Source organism: Ranitomeya variabilis, chromosome 2, assembly GCF_051348905.1.
Source record: "Ranitomeya variabilis isolate aRanVar5 chromosome 2, aRanVar5.hap1, whole genome shotgun sequence".
NCBI lineage: Eukaryota > Metazoa > Chordata > Amphibia > Anura > Dendrobatidae > Ranitomeya > Ranitomeya variabilis.
Window position 1 is genome coordinate 731,238,131 of NC_135233.1, and position 23,215 is coordinate 731,261,345.

The window sequence follows — 23,215 nt, forward strand, 5'->3', positions numbered from 1 at the left end:
CTGCATCTATGGCGGAATCCGTTTTGGCTGCGTTCTTTTTTTCATTCAAATTAATGGCGGCGCTTTACAGTGTCAGGAAATGCTAGATGTCAGAAATCTCTTGTACACACTTGGGTTGTTTCTGGCAGGATAAAGACAGCATAGAATGTTCCCAAACACCTTACTGACCCCCCGCTCTGGCTCTGACGCGTCTTGTGTCCCCCACCGCTCTCTACTTAAAGGGATTTCCCACAAAATCAAGTGTTTGCCTCTCCTTTTGGCATGAGAGAACTTTCTGATCGCTGGATGTCTGACCTCTTGGCCCCTCAGAATGGGGTGCTAAATTAAGCATGGTCTACACCCCATTCATTGTCTATGGGACTGATGAGGACAATTCAGCTATTAGTCGGTCCCATAGACAATGAACGTCGACTCCATCCAACACGGTCTGCAGATCCCCAACCTTAGGGGTCTAGAGCCTTGTTCTTGGGCCTGCTAGGGGGTCCCAGCAGTTGGAATCCCGGCAATAAGGACGTTATTTAGGGGAAACTTGATTTTTGGGGATTAACCGTTTCATGTCCCGCAGCAACAGCTTGACATGAACATGTTACCTGATACTGCCAGGTGATTGGCTGCAGCAGTCAATGTCCATTTGGGATGTTACCGGAGACTGGTGGGAAAAGCATAATAGCTAAAGAGGCGGGGAGTTTTGTGTATTTATTTATGGCAGGAAACCCCCTTTAAGGTGATTGGCAGAGAAATAATAACATAAATTAGTATTAATGAATCAATACTCCTCACATTCATGGTGCTCTGAAATGAACAACAACAGTTCTGATCGGCACCCTCACCCCAAATATTGGTTGAGAGGGCCAAAAATGGGGGTGGTCTTTAGGGGGTTAAATCATGCTGGACACTGCCATGCCAGGTACAGCCCCGTGGGTGACGTGACCGCACAGTACCTGCACAGAAGGGGTCGGAGGTACTGCGGATTGCCGGACTGCACCATCCAGCGGCAGGAGGGGTGCACGGATCAGCGCAGAAAACCCTCCGCCCCGCGCTGCCCACGTCCCCACAGCGGCGCTACAGAGCCCCGCCATCTCCCCAGCACTGCGCGCTCAGTGTGCAGAGCCGCGCTGCCTGCCTGCCTCCCTGCCTGCCTGCCTGCCTCCCTGCCTGCCTGCCTCCCGCTGCTGACCTGTCCCCGCCCTCTCCGCACAATCTGCTGGCCCGGCTGCAGCGCCTCCGTCTCTCCTTACTTGTTTGTTGTCCTTGAGTCATCGTGGACGATCCGTGACATGGGGGCAGAGATGGGGCGCAGCTGGTGAGCCGGCCCACGTGACCCCGGGGAGGATGAGCAGCGATCAGTGAGGAGCAGCGCCAGATCCAGTCCTGCCTGTAGGTATCGTGCTTATCGCGACATGAGCGGAGCTGCGGTTTATGTGGCCGTGGAGTGTGCGACGCCACCGTGCTGAATGAATGATCGGCTCTTCCAGTGCGTGAGAGCTTCCCTGTCATGGTGAGTGTGTCCGCAACATGGCTGTGCCTGGCATTTCCTACAGCCCGTGCCATGCATCCCATCCTACACAGCCCGTGCCATGCATACATCTCATGCTGTGCCATACATACAGCCCGTGCCATGTATCCCATCCTATAGAGCCCGTGCCATACATACAGCCCATGCTATGCATACATGCTGTGCCCTACATACAGCCCATGACATACATACAGCCCTGCCATGCATCCCATCCTATAGAGCCCGTGCCATGCATACCGCCAGCGCCATACATGCATCCCATCCTATAGAGCCCGTGCCATGTATACAGCCAGCGCCATACATGCATCCCATCCTATAGAGCCCGTGCCATGTATACAGCCAGCGCCATACATGCATCCCATCCTATAGAGCCCGTGCCATGCATACAGCCAGCGCCATACATGCATCCCATCCTATAGAGCCCGTGCCATTCATCCCATCCTACGCAGCCCGTGCCATACATACAGCCCGTGCCATACATATATCACATGCCATGAATCCCCTTATACATCCTGTGCCATGCATCCTGTCCCATACATCCCATGCTATGTGCAGTACATGTATTTGGCCTGATCTAGCAGCCGTACATTGCTGTCACCATGCTCAATATGTGTATAATGCCATGACTGCGCTGAGCTGATAAATGATGATATGGGAATGTGTGAGAGATCTATAGAGTTTGTCATATGTATATATAATGAATGTGTGCTCATATATAATGCGCATCTCTGGATGCGATATGTGTATATATTTTTTTATTTTCTATCTATACATAGTGCACCTATATATGCCCCTCCACCATGTTTCTGTGAGCTGTGTTGCCGCAATGAGCTGGAGAATACTGTATTTGTTACTTCTGATGAGTTGTGACATGCCGTGTACTATAATTAGGATCTGTACTTTTGGCTTTTATATATAATCAGTTATTTGCGTTCCTCACCGTATAGTGAACTGTGACTCCTCGCCCATCAGATGCCCCATACACACACTGGCACTTTAAGCCTGGAGCAATTCTCTATGGTAGGAAATACAATCGAAGGATTTTGACAGACGTCTTGGTGGTTTGTAGTGTTATCCGGCTTATTAACACGGAGGGCACTCGCAGATGATGCTTGTATTATGTTGGTATTTGGCCCACACAGCACATATCTGATCTATGGACGTTGGCACTATGGTGTTTTATGCGTAATTGTTGTGTGCCAGTGTTGTGAATATATATATATATATATATATATATATATATATATATATATATATATATATATATATATATATATATATATATATATATATATATTGTCCCATAATGATTGCTGTAGGTAAATTAGGCAACATATTCAGAAATTAATACTGGATTTTCACTGTCCTTCTGGTTCCCAGTGCATGAATAGTGGTGTAAGCTCTGCACACACCCGGCTGGCAGAATCCGGCATTGCCTGGGTACATGTGTGTGCCCGGCATATAAAGAGCGCTGTGTCACAGGCTTGCTCTGGATCTGATAAGCCATCCGATCCGTCTTTCTCTCTCACCCACCCCCACCTGCCCATTCTTCCTGGAAGAGGAGGGGATGCCTCTCACTGCTATCCTGTGCATTGTTAGTGGATTCCTCAGGATTCCTGCCAGTGACAAGATGGAAGAAGCTCACTCCAGCACCTGCACATGAGAAGGGCCCGGAAGCCATAATCATTCCAGTCTTGTAATTCAGGCCACATATTGTCTCCCTTCACATCTGAGGCATTAAATGCAAAGTAGCCCGGAAACACGGGCGGCCATACTTTAAGCTGGATGCTCAGCTTCACTTTGAATATGTAAATGATCTCTCTAAGAATTCCTTTGCATGCCAATTGTGAAGCGAGCCGAGCGTCCTCCATAAGGATGCTTATCTCTGGACTGGGGGAGATCTGGGGGTCCGCACTGCATTTTATGGCTACTGTATGTGTTCACTGCTCATAATACTGAGATTTCGTGAATTGTCTCCTTGACTCTGGCGCAGCTTTGTATGTCATACAGTGCTCACACGTGGGTACAGAACTGGCTGCAGCTGGCGCCATTCGCTTCGTCAGTTGGCACGTTGCATGTTGCAGCCATCAGGATGCTTTTTAGTTCAGCAATCCAGTCATAGTTTAGTTTATGGAGACCTAAAAATCAGCACTGTTTGGCAGTACATCCGGGGAATATTCTGTCGACAGCAGCGTAAAGGGTTCCATACAAATGGTCGTCTGTACAAGCCCCTCACAGTGATGATGTAAGGGTATGTGCACACCGGCCCCAATTTATTTTGGTGTTTACCTCAGAACAAACATCTTCAAATGTTGGAAATTTACAAGCCTTTTTCAGGTAGATCCACCAAAATGGGTGTAGCTTGGGGACCATTGCGGCAACACCCGTCTAACGTTCAGTAAAAGTGGTGGTGTCTCTTACTCCAGAAATGTTACCTCAGTCCATGAATGGAGTAACATTTCGGGAGCGGCGCCCACCACTGATAAGGTGTGCAGCATTCAGTAAGTGTCCTGCTCCTCTTAATGAATTAGGTGTGTCTTTTTCCTGCATGTCCGTCTTTAAGGCCGGAGACACACTGGTGCGAGATACGGCCGAGTCTCGCTGGTTAAAAGCAAGCTGTGGCACCTGCACTCTGGAGCGGAGCGTGCGGCTCCATAGTAATACATGGAGCTGCACGCTCAGCTCCGGAATGCAGGTGCCACAGCTTGCTTTTAACCAGCGAGACTCGGCCGTATCTCGCACCAGTGTGTCTCCGGCCTAAGACTGAATTGGGGTCGTAGTCTTTTTGCTGAGTTTTTGAAGCAGAAACTGTCAGGTTTTTGAGAATTTGGAAAGTTTCTGCTCCAGAAGCTTCTCAGAAATCCCAGCATGGTCATGCCCTAAAGCTGTGTGCCCACGGTGAGTTTTTGACGCTGTGTATTTCTGCTGAATGAAAGACGCAGCAATCTTGGGGTACACGCCAACGATCCGGAATAGCAGCGCTTTGGACGCAGCTCAGCCGCGCTGCGTTCTACGATACAAGCATAGTGGATGGGATTTATAGAAATCTCAGGCCCACTGTGCTTCTGTTTGACGCATGTAATCTGCACATAACTGGATCAATAAAGTACTGTCCAAGCCAGTTATTAGGAAGTGTCAAAAACAAAACAGCTTTACTTAAAGGGAACCTGTCACACCCCCCCCCCCCCCCCCCACACACCCCCCAGGCGTTTGTAACTAAAAAAGCCACCTTGTTCCGCACTAATGCTGCATTCTGACAAGGTGGCTCTTTTAGTTCGGGTCCCTTCACACTAAACGACTTTGCAACGAGAACGACAACGATCCGTGACGTTGCAGCGTCCTGGATAGCGATATCGTTGTGTTTGACACGCAGCAGCGATCTGGATCCCGCTGTGATATCGCTGGTCGTTGCTGAAAGTCCAGAACTTTATTTGGTCGTCAGATCGGCGTGTATCGTCGTGTTTGACAGCAAAAGCAACGATGCCAGCAATGTTTTACAATGGTAACCAGGGTAAATATCGGGTTACTAAGCGCAGGGCCGCGCTCAGTAACCCGATATTTACCCTGGTTACCATTGTAAAAGTAAAAAGAAAACACTACATACTCACCCTCAGATGTCTGTCACGTCCCCCGGCGTCCGCGCTGCTGCTCAGAGCTTCCTGCACTGAATGTGCCAGTGCCGGCCGTAAAGCAAAGCACAGCGGTAAAGCACCGCTGTGCTTTAGGGCCGGTGCTTACACAGTGCAGGGAAGCTGAAGGCGAGGGACGCGACAGACACGGCAATGTAAGTATGTACTGTTTGTTTTTTTTTACATTTACACTGGTAACCAGGGTAAACATCGGGTTACTAAGCGCGGCCCTGCGCTTAGTAACCCGATGTTTACCCTGGTTACCCGGGGACTTCGGCATCGTTGGTCGCTGGAGAGCTGTCTGTGTGACAGCTCTCCAGCGACCACACAGCGACGCTGCAGCGATCGGCATCGTTGTCGATATCGCTGCAGCGTCGCTTAATGTGACGGTACCTGTAAGGCCCCGTCTCACTAAGCGATTTACCAACGATCACGACCAGCGATATGACCTGGCCGTGATCGTTGGTAAGTCGCTGTGTGGTCGCTGGGGAGCTGTCACACAAACCGCTCTCCCCAGCGACCAACGATTAGGGGAACGACTTCGGCATCGTTGAAACTGTCTTCAACGATGCCGAAGTCCCCCTGCAGCACCCGGGTAACCAGGGTAAACATCGGGTTACTAAGCGCAGGGCCGCGCTTAGTAACCCGATGTTTACCCTGGTTACCAAAAAAAACAAACACTACATACTCGCCTTTCGGTGTCCAGGTCCCTTGCCGTCTGCTTCCTGCTCTGACTGAGCCGCCGTACAGTGAGAGCAGAGCGCAGCGGTGACGTCACTGCTGTGCTCTCACTTCTCACTGTACGGCCGGGAGTCAGTGAGAGCAGGAAGCAGACGGCAAGGGACCTGACGGACATCAGAAGGCGAGTATGTACTGTTTGTTTTTTTTTACATTTACGCTGGTAACCAGGGTAAACATCGGGTTACTAAGCGCGGCCCTGCGCTTAGTAACCCGATGTTTACCCTGGTTACCAGTGAAGACATCGCTGGATCGGTGTCACACACACCAATTCAGCGATGTCAGCGGGACCTCAACGACCAAAAAAAGGTCCAGGCCATTCCGACACGACCAGCGATCTCGCAGCAGGGGCCTGATCGCTGGTATGTGTCACACATGGCGAGATCGCTATGGAGGTCGCTGTTGCGTCACAAAACTTGTGACTCAGCAGCGATCTCGCTAGCGATCTCGCTATGTGAGACGGGGCCTTTAGTCCTGCACAAGGTGGCTCTTTTAGTTACAAACGCCTGGGGGGGAGGTGACAGGTTCCCTTTATAGCATGACACAGCAAAAAGAGGCACATGGAGAAAGGTTGTCAACAAACACCATGGAAAAAGCATGGAACCTAATTTACATAATAGATACAGAAATTCAGCTATTTTTGTAGCAGCATTTTCCTCTGTGAGCTGCATAGAACATGAAAGGCGACCACGGGAGGATATGCTGTTTATTGTGAACAGTTTAGTGTTTAGGGTCCTAAGATCCGAGTAATAGGAGTAATATGAAACATTTGCTCCCCGGTCTGTGCTCTGTATCCTGTTTTGACTGTATTTTGGTTAAATAGACACGGCAAGGAAAATGTTCTTAAAGTGGCCTAAGCCGTAAAAACTCAACACAATTCCAACTAATTGTATTCCTCTAATGATTTTAATAAGCAGAACTTTGTTTCCATGGTAACAGATTACATTCAAATTCTGTGTAGTCTGTTCCCTACTTCATACATTTGTTAGGTTAGGAGAGCATATACAGGTCCTTCTCAAAAAATTAGCATATAGTGTTAAATTTCATTATTTACCATAATGTAATGATTACAATTAAACTTTCATATACTATAGATTCATTATAAACCAACTGAAATTTGTCAGGTCTTTTATTGTTTTAATACTGATGATTTTGGCATACAACTCCTGATAACCCAAAAAACCTGTCTCAATAAATTAGCATATCAAGAAAAGGTTCTCTAAATGACCTATTACCCTAATCTTCTGAATCAACTAATTAACTCTAAACACATGCAAAAGATACCTGAGGCTTTTAAAAACTCCCTGCCTGGTTCATTACTCAAAACCCCCATCATGGGTAAGACTAGCGACCTGACAGATGTCAAGAAGGCCATCATTGACACCCTCAAGCAAGAGGGTAAGACCCAGAAAGAAATTTCTCAACAAATAGGCTGTTCCCAGAGTGCTGTATCAAGGCACCTCAATGGTAAGTCTGTTGGAAGGAAACAATGTGGCAGAAAACGCTGTACAACGAGAAGAGGTGACCGGACTCTGAGGAAGATTGTGGAGAAGGACCGATTCCAGACCTTGGGGAACCTGAGGAAGCAGTGGACTGAGTCTGGTGTGGAAACATCCAGAGCCACCGTGCACAGGCGTGTGCAGGAAATGGGCTACAGGTGCCGCATTCCCCAGGTAAAGCCACTTTTGAACCATAAACAGCGGCAGAAGCGCCTGACCTGGGCTACAGAGAAGCAGCACTGGACTGTTGCTAAGTGGTCCCAAGTACTTTTTTCTGATGAAAGCAAATTTTGCATGTCATTCGGAAATCAAGGTGCCAGAGTCTGGAGGAAGACTGGGGAGAAGGAAATGCCAAAATGCCTGAAGTCCAGTGTCAAGTACCCACAGTCAGTGATGGTGTGGGGTGCCATGTCAGCTGCTGGTGTTGGTCCACTGTGTTTCATCAAGGGCAGGGTCAATGCAGCTAGCTATCAGGAGATTTTGGAGCACTTCATGCTTCCATCGGCTGAAATGCTTTATGGAGATGAAGATTTCATTTTTCAGCACGACCTGGCACCTGCTCACAGTGCCAAAACCACTGGTAAATGGTTTACTGACCATGGTATTACTGTGCTCAATTGGCCTGCCAACTCTCCTGACCTGAACCCCATAGAGAATCTGTGGGATATTGTGAAGAGAAAGTTGAGAGACGCAAGACCCAACACTCTGGATGAGCTTAAGGCCGCTATTGAAGCATCCTGGGCCTCCATAACATCTCAGCAGTGTCACAGGCTGATTGCCTCCATGCCACGCCGCATTGAAGCAGTCATTTCTGCCAAAGGATTCCCGACCAAGTATTGAGTGCATAACTGAACATTATTATTTGATGGTTTTTTTGTTTGGTATTAAAAAACACTTTTATTTGATTGGTCGGGTGAAATATGCTAATTTATTGAGACAGGTTTTTTGGGTTATCAGGAGTTGTATGCCAAAATCATCAGTATTAAAACAATAAAAGACCTGACAAATTTCAGTTGGTGGATAATGAATCTATAGTATATGAAAGTTTAATTGTAATCATTACATTATGGTAAATAATGAAATTTAACACTATATGCTAATTTTTTGAGAAGGACCTGTAGTAAAGGACATATGGATGGCAATCCGACTACAGGATCAGACTGTCCGATGTTTGTAGTAGTTCACTACAGAGTTATATGGGTCTTCATAAGAGCAGTAGTCACAAAACGATTTATTATGGGTAAATATATTTTTATTAAAGAGAAGAGAATTTTACAAGAAAAACAGTAGTTGAAAACTACGACAATGATCAAAGTACTTTTTCTTATAATATACAATTCGAGAAGAGTAACACAAAAAACACTCGTTCACAAACCTTGCATAAATCTTACATAAAAGAAAGAAAAGAAAAAAAAAAATTAGAGGGAGTAAACCCTCTAGAATGACTACGGTAACTTTAACATATAAGCAATAACTCCTTGCCCCCGCAACAGGCGAGGACTTTCATTACCGTGAATAAAAGAAAGCATACCTAAAATCAGTTCGCCCATGTCCCCTAGAGCGAGACATGCACGCAAATAGTAACATTATAAAAGTAACTGGTAAATCATGGTACAGACCTATCACACCGAGCTGGTGGAAGGTGAATAGCTCACCCAGGGGTGAGATAGAAAGAGGAGGAAATAGAGGGGGGAGCCCACGTAGGCGGGGCTCAAGAAAAGAAATATAAAATGAGAACACGAAAAGAAGAGTAGCTTAGTAATCGACTGTAGAATAGACAGGTGTATTCAGGTAAACAGGTCAGGGAAACGAGCAGAATCTTTAAATAGAATCCATTCAGTCCAGATACCTAAAAAGGAGACCCTTGTCTGTGAAAGGTCTGCATTAATTTCCTCCATCCTAAAGATGGTTTCAAATTCTGAAAACCACTCCACAACATCGGGGGGAACCGGGTCTCGCCATCGGCGGGGGATCACCGTCCTAGCAGCCGCTAGGCAGAATTTAAGGATGTCCTTTTTTTGGGATCCCACCGAACCGGGAATCATGGATAGCAATGCCATCTCCGGAGTACCGGTGATGTCCGTCCTTGCCTGTGATCAAACCATAATTTCGGAACACTTGGTCCCAGAATGTTCTAATCAAGGGGCAGCCCCACCAGTTATGCAAAAGGGAGCCAATGCCATTTCCACACCTCCAGCAGCAGCTTGAAATTGAGGGAGAAAATTTGTGTAACCTGTCAGGTGTGAGGTACCACCTATATTGCAGTTTATACCCCTTCTCCGAGGCCTCACTGGAACTCGGGAGTTTATGGTTCATCAGGAAGCAACGCTCCCATTCCTCATCCGACAAAGTCCGCCCTAAATCCTTCTCCCAAGCAAACTGGAAATAGAGCCTTGCGTCAGAGTCAGGTGTTGAAAAAATTGAGTAGAGGGAAGAGATTCCCCTGCTCGGGGCGTCTCCACCGGCAAACAACAGTTCCAAGGGAGAGAGTCTACAGTTCGAACCCCTTGGCAAATTCAAAGAGGCCAGGAAGGACCGAACCTGCAAGTACTCCCACCAAAGAAGTTTAGTGGAGGGAGATTGGGTTTGGAGGGAACAGAGGGTGGGCATCTCGCCACGCTGTAAGATATCACCAACCCGTATGTCATCCTCGTATATCCATCCCATGAAGGCTTTCCTGTGAATGCCCGGAGGAAATGCCGGGTTGCAAAAAATAGGTGTAAGAAGGCTGGCCCCAGGAGGAGCGGACCCCTTCACACCACTGCAGTGCCATGCCCTCATAGCCTCTGAGGTTAAGAAGGAAAATCTCCTCCGCTGAAGAGCATATTGCTTTGGGATCCACTGAAGATAATGAAGAGGCAAATCGGACCATTCTTGTTCCAACTCTACCCATATTTTATATTTCCAGTCCAAGAGGCGAACTAATATGGCCGCCCTGCAATAGTTTCGGAGGTTGGGTAGACCCACCCCACCAAACTGGCGTGGCCTAGATAAAACCTTGTAACTCACCCTCGGTGTTTTCCCCTTCCAGATAAAACGGGAAATCAAGGACTGTATTTTAATAAAAAACGATTTATGTGGCCAAATGGGAATCGCCTGAAAGATATAAAGAAATCTCGGCAGGATATCCATCTTAATCACCTGAATCCTACCGAGCCACGACAGCCTCAATGGGCCGTAAGACTCCAGAAGGGATCCCACCCTGTTCAAAATGACCTGATGGTTCAAAGAAAATAATTGAAGAGGATCCGAGGTGAGGTTCACCCCGAGATATGAAATCTGATCCTGTTGCCATCTAAAGGGGAAGGCCCGCTTCAAGGAAGCCACCACGAAAGAAGATAGAGAAATGTTTAGGACCTCAGTTTTGGAGTAATTAATCTTGAAGTTACTTAAATCCCCGAAGGATTCGAACTCCTTCATAAGCACTGGAAAAGAGACGACTGGGTTAGAGACGAAGAGGAGGATGTTGTCGGCAAATAGGGCCGTTTTATGGTTAGAGTTTCCAACCTGAATCCCTGAGATACTGTCATTAACTCGGATAGCCTTAGCCAAATGCTCAATAACTAAAACATATAATAGGGGCGACAATGGGCAGCCTTGTCTAGTACCGTTCTGAATATAAAAACGATCGGACAAAGATCCATTGACTCTAACACGAGCTGAGGGTTTTGAATATAATGACATAATTTTCCCCAGGAAATTGGATTGTAAGCCAATATGGGTCAGAGTCTCCCGTAGAAAGTCCCAATGGACTCTATCAAAGGCCTTTTCCGCGTCAATCGACAGAAGACAAAGAGGGGACTTTTGCATCTTGGTCCTCTCAATAAGGAGAAGAGACCTGATAATGCTGTCCCGCGCCTCCCGGACAAAACGATTTATTAAAGGCAATCTGTCAATGTGTTTTTGCTATTTATTCTCATGGAAGCATGAGGTAGGGTTGAGACACTGATTTCAGCGATGTGTCACTTATTAGTCTGTGTGCTGTTGTTTCAATACAATCAGTGGTTTATCAGCAGGAGATTAAGGCTATGTTTCCACTGTCCGGAAGCTCTGCGCTTTGGACGCAGCGGATACCCCGCTCCACCCAAAGCGCTGCCTCCTGTTGTATGCGCGGTGATTCCGGATGTGTTGATTGAGAACATGCGGAATCACCGCATCGTATTCATAGACAGGGTTATTTATCTTGCGGAGACGGAGCGTCTCCGCAAGATAAATAGACATGCTGCGGTATGTAAAGACGCTCCTCATGTCCGGATACGCAGGGAAGCTGGATGTGGCCCTGCACGCATAGTGGAGACGGGATTTTATAAAATCGCCTCCACTATGCTGTAACATCTGGACACTGCGGATTGGATGCTGCGGCTGTACGCAGCATCCAATCCGCATCAAATCCTGATGTAATCTGCCCAGTGGAAACATATCCTAACAGTACAGGACTACATCTCCTGTGCATCCTAGTCCAACTCTGCCCCCAGCACTGATTAGCAGTACACTGTCAATATACAATGTACACAGAAAGCTGTAGTGTGGGCGGGGTTAGCTTTCTCAAGGCTGCTACATACTACATTTAAAAACGCTATGTCACAACTGCGCACCAAGTAAGTGACACATCACTAGAATCAGGGTCTCTTTTCCTCCGTTATGCTGTTCTTAGATAAGGTAGCCAAACCTGATAGATTCCCTTTTAAAAGGGTTTTCCCACTTTAATTAATAGACCTTGGAATAATAATTTCCACAATTGGATGTGTTTAAAAAATTTTCCTGTGCTGAGATAATCTTATAAATGTGCCTCTGCTGTGTACTGTGTAATGGCTGTGTCTGACCGTGCATGAGCATGGTCTGATCATACCACATCTCCTGGGCAGAGGAGGAATCAAAAGACAATATACAGAGAGGACAGTACAGGATCACAGCTGCAGCTTTCTGTGATGTAAAACATTTCAGTGAGCTAAAACAACGTTTTCACCAGGCAGAGAAATGTTTTACCTCACAGAAAGCTGCATCTGTGATCCCATGCTGTCTCGTCTGTATACTCTTTTGCTTCCTCCCCTGCCCAGGAGCTGTGGTATAAGACCATGTTCCTGCATGGTCAAATAGAGCCATTGCACAGCACATAGTAGGGGGACATTTTTTTTTCTTTTTAGCACATACAGGGCCAGTTTTAGACAAAGTGGGTCCGTGGGTTAAAGTTTAAAGTGTGGCCCCAAATGCTAACATTTAGCACCATAACACAGAAACATTTCAGTTTTATTTTCATGCGCTCATTCCAGGCCATTAAACAAGCGTGATCAACAATATTGATCACTAATAGATTAATGTGTCCCCATACAGAATCATGTTATCAGCAGCACATCTGCAGTTTTCACTGAACGATGTGCTGCTGAGAACAATGATTTGTGTGCCTACATAAACAATCCAATCACTTGATGAATAGGCAGCATTTTGCTTGTTTAGTATAATACACCCCATAGTCTTCCACATAGAATAATGCATCCCATAATCCTCCGTATAGTAAAATGTGCACCATAGTCTTCCATATTGTATAATGCACACCCTATAGTCCTCCATATAGTATAATGTGCCCCATAGTCCACCATATACAGTGGAGGACTATGGGTCTGAATCCTTGGTCAAAGTTTTTTTTTTTTTTTTTGCCTAAAATACAAATGAAATGTGTCTACTTTACGCCTTTTAGAGATAATTTCATCTGCAACTTGCTTAACTGCTCACAATAACAGTAATTTTGACCAGGGGTGCCCAAACTCTTACATGCCACTGTAGTATAATGCTCCCCATAGTCCTCCATACAGTGTAATGTTCCCCATAGGCCACCACATTGCATAATGTTCTCCATAGTATGCCCTAATGCCGGCCCTGAATATATCCAAAGATTCCAAGATCTATTGATTAAAAAGTTGTTGTTTTTTAAATGGAATAACCCCTTTAAAGGGAACCTGTCACCCCCCCCCCCCCCTCCCCCAGTCGTTTCAAACTAAAAGAGCCACCTTGTGCAGCAGTACTGCTGCATTCTGACAAAGTGGCTCTTTTAGTTCTGGGTGCTGTAACTAGAGAAATAATCCGTTTTGTAATTTGTCAGAAATACCTGGTGTTCAGTCAAGGAGGCCGGCGTTTCCCCCCTGCTGCAGACAGCACACAGCTGTCACTCACATCTTCTTGGTGCCGGGCGCCACCTCCTCCTCACCGCTGTTTTGAAAATAGCCGGCGCCTGCGCTCTTATCCCCTGCCTGGTGCAGGCGCAGTGAGCGCTGCCCGTCTTTCCTCATATACAGTCCAGCTGACTGCGCCTGCGCGGCCGCCCTGCTTGTGAATCCCAGCCCCGCAGTGACTTATGATTTATTCACATTGCGGGGCTGGGATTCACTGGCAGGGCGGCCGCACAGGCGCAGTCACCGAGACTGCATATGAGCACAGAGGACAGGCAGCGCTCACTGCACCTGCACCAGGCAGGAAAAAAGAGCGCAGGCGCCGGCTATTTTCAAAACAGCGGCGAGGAGGAGGCGGCGCCCGGCGCCAAGAAGATGTGAGTGACAGCTGTGTGGCGTCTGCAGCAGGGGGGGGAAAGGCCTGCCTCCTTGACTGAGGAAAAAGCGGATTATTTCTCTAGTTACAGCACCCAAAACTAAAAGAGCCACCTTGTCAGAATGCAGCATTACTGCTGCACAAGGTGGCTCTTTTAGTTTGAAACGACGAGGGGGGGATAGGTGACAGGTTCCCTTTAAGGTGTGCACGCCAGAACTCTGGTGTAAAACACCTTTATAACTCGCAACTCTGAAGATGAACAAAAATATTGTGACATTAGGCATTTGTTACGCCAGTCCCTGCTAGCTATGCCAATATTTGTGTAGCATGGGTGGGACAGGGCATGGCAATGCCTGCCCATCAAATTCATGAATATTTACACCAATATAGTGACGTAACTTGAGATATTTCTGAGAGTAGCACACACCAGTTAACAGATGCGTCTAATTCATGAAGTGATTTATTTTAAAAGATGAACAAAAGTAGTGGAAATAGTTCTAAATTGCACATAAATGGCAAAATCAACTGCTCTGCTAAGCTTCAAATGGCTGATAACTGAAAACAAAAGATTGCATTCAGCTGCATATGGATGCATGAAAAAGTAGGTTTAGTGTCCGTAAAGTGAGATTATCATATAATAGCCTTACTGTTTAAAGTGATGAAATATCGCAGTGATCCATCATGACCATGTATTAGGAGGTGACCCTACCGCTTAAAGGGGGTGTTTACAAAAAATGTACCTAAGCACTAACAGTTAGGCAGCTAGTTGCAGCTTGCTGGCGCTGTTCTCCTCGGCACGGAGAAGACGATGCTGCTGTGGAATCAGAAGCCTCTGCTCACGTCACGTCTACAGGGCGGAGGCTTCTTTTTCGATCCGCTCTGTCGATGGGGCGGGCCTTTTTTGTAAAGTCCCAGAACCCCCCTTTAACACTCCTGCCACCTTCACTGCAGCACATCTTCATTGAAGAGAAGAGATATTCTAATAGAAATTAGTTATCACCTATCTGCATATAGAACGGAGGGGGTCCGACTGCTGGGAATCCCGTTAGAATGGAGCAACTGTCTTTCCATTCATTTCTTATGGGCCTGTGCAGAGAATGGAATGTGACAGTCTTTCCCCCAGACAACCCCTTTAAGGGGATGCAATTTGCATTAGTTTATTTGTTGTTTGACCTGTCACATACATGAGATGACCATACATTGTGGACAGATATTTCAAGAACTACAAGCCGCTCTACTAGTTCTAGTTCCGCAAAATTCTTGCGTCTAAGAATAGTCCGGAGTCTGTGATAATTGTTTTTGTGTCTCCGCCTGTTTGCGTTTCTTTTTTTTTTTCCTGACTGGAGATGAATTGTGCTCTCTTATGTAAATCCCGCACAGGTCACTGGTACCTCAGGCAACTTCTTCTGAGATAAGATTCCGGTTTAAACATTTACCCACCAATGTGCTCTCACCTTGGATGAAACCGTCTCTTTGAGGGCTCAGCGTGTAGGCTGTGTGCACACGTTGCGTTTTTGCTGCATTTGTTCAGTGCAGATTTGTCACAAAACCTGAAGGGATTCCTGGTGCCAGCAAAGTGAATGAGAATCCTGAAGTGTCATGTACACGATGCTTATTTGGGACTTGCAGATCTGGGGCAGAATGTCAATTATTTCTGCGTTTTTGAAGCTTTTTTTTTTTTACCCATTGACTTCAATTAAGTCAGTAAAAACTGCAATACAAATGAAGGTATAAAAATTATTGCGGATTTGCTTCATGTTTACTTTGTTTTTGTAGCATTTTTTTTTTTTTGTATTAAAGCATGGGATTTAAGAAAAGGAGAATGATGAGATGTCACCAGGAGAAAGAGGAAACATCACAATTTTGTACAGAGGATTTATATGTGTGTATAGGTATGTCTTTGTGGTATTTCCTGAAGAAGAAGTCATGATGACTTTGAAATGCGTAGAATAGCCACCATCATCTTTTAACCATATTTTGCATTCTGAATTGTCTGGCAGCGCAGATATAATCCACTATCTTCCATGATAATCACTTAAAAAGATGAGAGAGGCCTGTAATTGACATCATAGGTAGACCACAACGATGAGAGTCAAAATGAGGAAACAAATCCGGAAAATCACATTGTCTGATTTGGCAAGATTTATTTTTCAAATTATGGTGGAAAGTACAGTAAGTGTTTGGTCACCAAAAACATGCAAGATTTCTGGCTCTCACAGACCTGTAACTTCTTCTTTAAGAGGCTCCTCTGTCCTCCACTCATTACCTGTAGTAATGGTACCTGTCTGAACTTATCAGTATAAAAGACACCTGTCCATAACCACAAACAGTCACACTCCAAACTCCACTATGGTGTAGACCAAAGTGCTGTCGACACCAGAAACAAAATTGTAGCCCTGCACCAGGCTGGGAAGACTGAATCTGCAATAGGCAAGCAGCTTGGTGTGATTAAATCAGCTGTGGGAGCAATAATAAGAAAATGGAAGACATACAAGACCACTGATAATCTCCCTCGATCTGGGGCTCCAGGCAAGATCTCACACCGTGAGGTCAAAATGATCACAAGAACAGTGAGCAAAAATCCCAGGACCACACAGGGAGACCTAGTGAATGACCTGCATAGAGCTGGGACGTAACAAAGGCTACCATCAGTAACACACTACGCTGCCAGGGACTCAGATCCTGCAGTGCCAGACATGTCCTTCCGCTTAAGTCAGTACATTTCCGGGCCCATCTGAAGTTTGCTAGAGAGCATTTGGATTATCCAGAAGAGTATTGGGAGAATGTCTTATGATCTGATGAAACAAAAGTAGAACTGTTTGGTAGAAACAAAACTTGTCGTGTTTGGAGGAAACAGAATGCTGAGTTGCATCCAAAGAACACCGTACCTACTGTGAAGCATGGAGGTGGCAACTTCATGATTTTCGGCTGTTTCTCTGCAAAGGGACCAGGACGACTGATCCGTGTAAAGGAAAGAATGAATGTGGCCATGTATTGTGAGATTTTGAGTGCAAACCTCCTTCCATCAGCAAGGGCATTAAAGATGAAATGTGGATGGGTCTTTCAGCAAGATAATGATCACAAGCATACCGTCAGAGCAATGAAGGAGTGGCTTCGTAAGAAGCATATGAAGGTCCTGGAGTGGCCTAGCCAGTCTCCAGATCTCAATCCCATAGAAAACCTTTGGACAGTGTGTGCCAACCTTGTGAAGACTTACAGAAAACACTTGACCTCTGTCATTGCCAACAAAGGATATATTACAAAGTATTGAGATGAACTTTTGTTAATGACCAAATACTTATTTTCCACCATAATTTGCAAAATAAATATTGCCAAATCAGACAGGGTGATTTTCTGGATTTATTTTCTCATAGTTGTGGTCTACCTATGATGTCAATTACAGGCCTTTCCCATCTTTTTAAGTGGGAGAACTTGCACAATTGGTGGCTGACTAAACACCTTTTTCCCCCACTGTATATATCTGTCGATCTATCTCCTGCGGATATATAGTTACACATAAGGGTGCACATAGTATAAAATTGCACACTTTATTATTATTTATTTTTATTCTTTTGTTAAAGTAATTTTTGTTGTTTGTTTGTTTCTTTTTTTTTTTTACATAATGGAGACAGAAAAGACAATAGAGCATAATAGAATACATTCCAAAGTAATTATAACAGAAAAATAACAAAACTTGTCAACCCAACTATCTAAAAAAGGGAATGGAAGGATAATAAAGGTTTAGGGGATAGATGGGAGAGGAACGGGTAAGTAAAAGGGGGTAAAGGAAAGGAATAAGGAAGGGAAAGGGACAAAGGGAAAAAAGGAGGGGTGGCAAAGATCATCTGAAACCTAATAAACACAGAATATAAATTAGTTAACACATAGAATACACACAAAGCGTAATATATACTGGCTATATATCACCAATTATGAAGTTTTGGCGCATGGCAACATATTTAGGAAGAGAGTTGTTTTTCAAAGCAAATGCTAATTCAAAGGAGCTGTGAGCAGAGACTTGATCAATAATATTGTTGATAGTTGGAATGTTAGTTTTTTTCCATTTAGTACCAATGAGAAGTTTAGTTATTGCAAGTACCGTTCATGTAGAGAAATGGCTCTAATTTCCTTCTGAACACTAACATTGCGCCCTTTAGTCCCTTACATATGGAGCTTATTTTACCGCTTTGTAGGAAGCAAATAAATGAATAAAAAATCAACTTGCCCTCCCCGCACACAATTTTTTTGTAACCAGCAAAGGTAAAGCAGATAGCTGTGAGCTGATATTATCAGTGCTGGGAAGATCCATGGTTATTGGGTCCTTCCCAGCCTACAAATAACAGCCCGTAGTTGCCCCAGAAGTGATACATCACATTAGATACTCCCAATTCTGTCTTTTCCTGATGCCCTGGTGCTTTGACAAACGGGGTAATGGGGCTTGGGGTTGCTGTCATCTGGTAAATGTCCAAAAGCACAGGTGACATCAAGTCCAGGGGTTAGTAATGCAGAGGTGTCTATCAGACTACCCCATTACTTGCCCAGTAATAAAAAGTAAAAACGCTCAAAAATACTTTATTGAAATAAACACTCCCCGATACTTTCCCTGGTTCACTACTTTATTAAAACATTTTAAAAATCCCATGCAGCTCCAACGTAGTCCACCGAATCTGACGTATAAAGTCTCTATAAATCTTCGTTCTGTGCATCGGAGAGGGCTTAACACCAATCGGTCAAGACATTAATCTGAAATTTTCATTGCCAGCCGCAGCAGAGCTTGCCATAAATGTCTGATGGATCCGGGTCCCAGCACTGTAACCCACATATATCTCAAGAATGGCAAGGGGGTAAAGACATTAATTCCTGTCTGTAATTCTGCCTTCTTCATGGTTGAATCTGGCATAGGCTGCTTGACATATTGATCTGGAATTTGTTGTTCACGCATTAGAAACTTAGCACACTTTTGTGACAAATGAAACCACATTCTGGTATATGTGGGATGTGATTAAAATGTACAAATGTTATATTTTTCTTACATAATTTAGCAGTTTTGTACTTGCCATAGAATTTTGTCTGCTATTTTTATATTGTAGAGATAATTGACGGGCATAATGAGTTAATTCGCTGCTGTCATTTCAACAAACTTTGTATAAAATTATAGTACAGGTGAATATTATTTATTATAGCGCCATTTTTACATGTGAAAAGGGGTATACATAACAAAAAAAAGTACAAAAATCTTGAACAAAACGAGTCACCGACTGGTACAGGAGGAACGAGGACCCTGACCGTGAGGGCTCAGAATATAAGAAGCTTGGAATATAGCTAAACATAGAGATATATTTCTTACTGCAATCACCAGCCACTTCTTTCCCGCCCCCTGTCTCCTGAACTCATCATTCACTTTGAAAAATAGATACAGTTCTTTCTAAAGACAAAATGAACTGCCAACTCACTGAGGGATCAGATTAGAACTGCCTATTGGAGTCTATAAAGGGGAGGATTAGGACAAGAGAGATACACACTAGTGTTTGCTGTCACTTTCTAGTAGGCGTTTTATCTCAGAGCTGAATTCTCAGCCACACTGCTCAGTAACATAGTTAGCAAGGCTGAAAAAAGACATTTGTCCATCCAGTTCAGCCTATATTCTGCAAAGAAAAGGAAAAAAGCCAGCTCACCGATCTTCAGAAGGTGCACGGAACTCCGTCCTGATGAGACGTAACCATAAGTAAGAAAACGAATGAAGTGTTCCAGCACCTTCTTGATAAAATAATTCCTTTATTGCTTTCCTCACGTGTGATATGGTGATGTCCTAGGAGCTTTCTGTATTTTAGTTTACATGGAATAAAGGAATTATTTTATCAAGAAGGAGCTGGAACACTTAATTCATTTTCCAGCCTATATTCTGTCAGAATAAATCCCCAGATCTACGTCCTTCTAAAGACCCTAATTACTGTAAGATACAATATTGTTACACTCCAGGAAGACATCCAAGCCTCTCTTGAACCCCTCAACTGAGCTCGCCATCACCACCTCCTCAGGCAAGGAATTCTTAGATTCTCACTGCCCTAACAGTAAAGAATCCTCTTCTATGTTGGTGGAATAACCTTCTCTCCTCCAGACGCAGAGAATGCCCCATTGTGACGGTCACCTTAGTGTAAACAGATCCTCAGCGAGATATTTGTATTGCCCTCTTATATACTTATACATGGTTATTAGATCGCCCCTCAGTCTTCTTTTTTCTAGACTAAATAATCCCAATTTTGCTAATATCTCTGGGTATTGTAGTTCCCCCATCCCCTTTATTAATTTTGTTGCCCTCCTTTGTACTCACTCTAGTTCCATTATATCCTTCCTGCGCACTGGTGCCCCAAACTATACACAAAACTCCATGTGCGGTCTAACCAGGGATTTGTACAGAGGCAGTATAATGGTCTCATCATGTGTAGCCAGACCTCTTTTAATGCACCCCATGATCCCGTTTGGTGATATTTATTCCTTCTTCCCATGTGTATAACCTTACAAACTTACTGCTCTGTTTGCTGCTGTTTGGAGAGGGGAGAGCACAAATCCCTAATATCTCTGTATTTTGTATGGGAGACATCAAAGCACATTATCACTGTGCTGATGGAAACAGAATTAGGTGCTTTTATATTTTATGACATAAGTAGCCTGGATAAGTAATCAGTAGTATGGGCTGTAATGCCTCTTTCGTAAAGACTACCTCTATCGAATACTGTCAATGGCTTGCATCTCCGTAGTTCACAATCTTTTTTTCTTTTTGTCTCAGCACTTATATGATGGATAGTTATATATACCGTAATGTGACTTGGGAGCTAGGTGTGTCTAAATTGCAATGTTAACCACTTCTAGGAGTGGTGTTGTGAACCTTTTGGTAACCTGTTTGTCCCAAATTTCTTTTCTTTTTTTTTTTTTTGCCTTGCTTGTTAAAACTTGCCCTAAGAGCTTTTATTCATGGATCATGAGTTATTGGTTGTGACAGACATCACTCTTTTGTATTGTTGTCTACACGTATTGCCAGTGAAAATCCACAAGACTGTGTATGGCAGCACGGACAATGTGTTCATAGATGACTGGATTTTAGTGTAATGAGTCAAATATGTGAAGGGGTTGTAAATGCATGACATTTGCTTATTGGCAGCTAGGTTCCTGAAATGTTATGTCTTTTAAGGAAGGATTATTTACTCCACAGAAATATAGTAAAGCCATGGATCTATACAGCTGTTATTTTTTCCTAGCTAGATGTGCAGGTAGGTGTACACGTAGTAAGTCCGGCATGGCTTAGAACCACTGATCGTAGGTCATGAGTTGGCAAACAGCTATTCCCAACCAGCAAATATTGGGTACTTACCAGGAATGCTACTAGCCTAATTCCTTGCTAATCCTAAAACTTCACTTTTTTGTACACTGAATACTAGGACAACCCCATCTCAATCTCAATATTTGGTGCCGATAAAATAAAAACACTTATACTCACCTGCAGTGCCGATGCCGTTCTAGCGGTGTCCACACTGGGGTTCCCGGGACTCTCACACGGTTGTTACGTCATATGAACCCTTCGTAAAATCAGCGCTGCCGTCATTGTCACCTCTTTCAGACTTATTGAACATAACTGGCCGCTCACTTTCTCTGGATGTTCGATTTCTTTCGAAGATGGGACAGTGATGCCAGCGCTTTATTTAACACTATCTCTCCGCAAATTTGTTGGGAGAAATTTCTGGAACATGGAGTTTTTGAGAAACTGAGCAGAGTTTTACTTTTACTGAAGAGTTTTCTACAGCGGTTTGGAAGAGTGTTTCCTAAAGATTTTTTAAGAGCTTTTTGATTGGACAGTGCCTAATTTGGAGAGTTTTCCTTCAGGATTAATTTCAAAGAAGCGAGATGCACTCTCTGTGTTTTTCAAAACTTCTTCAGGATAAAAAAAGTAAAATAATAATAAAAAAGCTTCATATGAACAGCAAAGTACAGTTTCCCATGGAAATGAATTGGAAGTTTTCCAATTGAAATACCGGTAGTTTTTGAATCCGCTCCAAAAAACTCTTTGATTTGAGAAGCAACCCCATTTTTTTATTTTTGGACAGCAAGTCTGTTGTTTTCCCAATTAGTTTGTTTGCAAGCAGCAATATATGCTTGTTGCCCTTGGAAACAGACCATCAAATGTTGGTATAGGAAGAAAGGATTTGCATTTTCCTTTAAAACATTTTAATTTGCTTAGCAGCATACCAACAAAAACTTGGCAGAGGCTTTCCTGTGTGGGCATAACAGAAAAACATCACATATTTCCTATGGTCAAAGTAATATTTCGAATCTGTCTTTCTAGGCAGAGATTCAGTAAAGGCCTTGTAATCACATGTATCCCATCTATACTCTATATAGTCACCTTTTGGAGGAATCTTAGAAACTGAGATGAAAGAATTTGTTTTGCAGGATGATCTTGTACTTTCCAATTATCTTTATCTGACCAACACTCATGTATAGAGCAAAATTCGATTTTCTTTATGCCCCTAACAAATCTCCGTCGTCTAGATATGTTAAAATAAAGCATGGCAACTCCTTGTTTCCCTTGAGAATAAATGTGTAGGAACACTGGTGTTGCCCACATTAACTTAATGCTATGTTCACACTTTCAGGATTTGCCATGAGCAAATCTGATGTTATTTTATTTGTATTTATTTTACTCATTTATATAGCGCCATTAATTCCACAGCACTTTACAGACATCATCATCACTGTCCCCATTGGGGCTCACAACTAGTTTACCTATCAGTATGTCTTTTGGAGTGTGGGAGCAAAGTGGAGAATCTGGAGGAAAACCACGCAAACATGGGGAGAACATACAAACTACTTGCAGATGTTGTCTGTGGTGGGATTTGAACCCAGGACTCCAGCGCTGCAAAGCAACAGTGCTAACCACTGAGCCACCATTCTGATGACATATACGGTATTAGAAAGAATCCACAGCAAAAGTCTAAAGCTAACAACTCAAATTTCTGTCCTGGGTCTCCCAGCAGATCCATCCCTGGCTGAGTTCATACAGCCAGTCTTATATATGATCTCCCTATATTGTTTGGGCAGCATGTATCAACTGTCAGGTTCACTTTAAGCCACTTGATGGCCATCTTCACTGTGTTCCATAAGATATCTAATGGCTTTAAATTTTTGTTTTACACTTCTGATTGATAATTTTCAGCAATGAGATTCCTTTGCTGTGTTGTAAGCTGTTTATGGACCATGGCTTATCCTGTAGAATGCAGCTAAAAAATATCAGGAAAAGC

General features: G+C 44.2%; 1 protein-coding gene across 2 annotated transcripts in view; it reads left to right on the forward strand.

Moving 5' to 3' along the window:
* Positions 1-922: 922 nt before the first annotated feature.
* WASF1 (WASP family member 1) overlaps positions 923-23,215 on the forward strand; it is a 134,582-nt gene continuing 112,289 nt past the window's right edge. The window contains exon 1 of one of the 2 annotated variants that reach the window (XM_077289554.1): positions 923-1,377. The gene's annotated coding sequence lies outside the window, so the exon portion shown is untranslated. Of the gene's footprint in view, positions 1,499-23,215 lie in introns of both variants that reach the window. The other variant, XM_077289555.1, reaches the window with a different exon arrangement.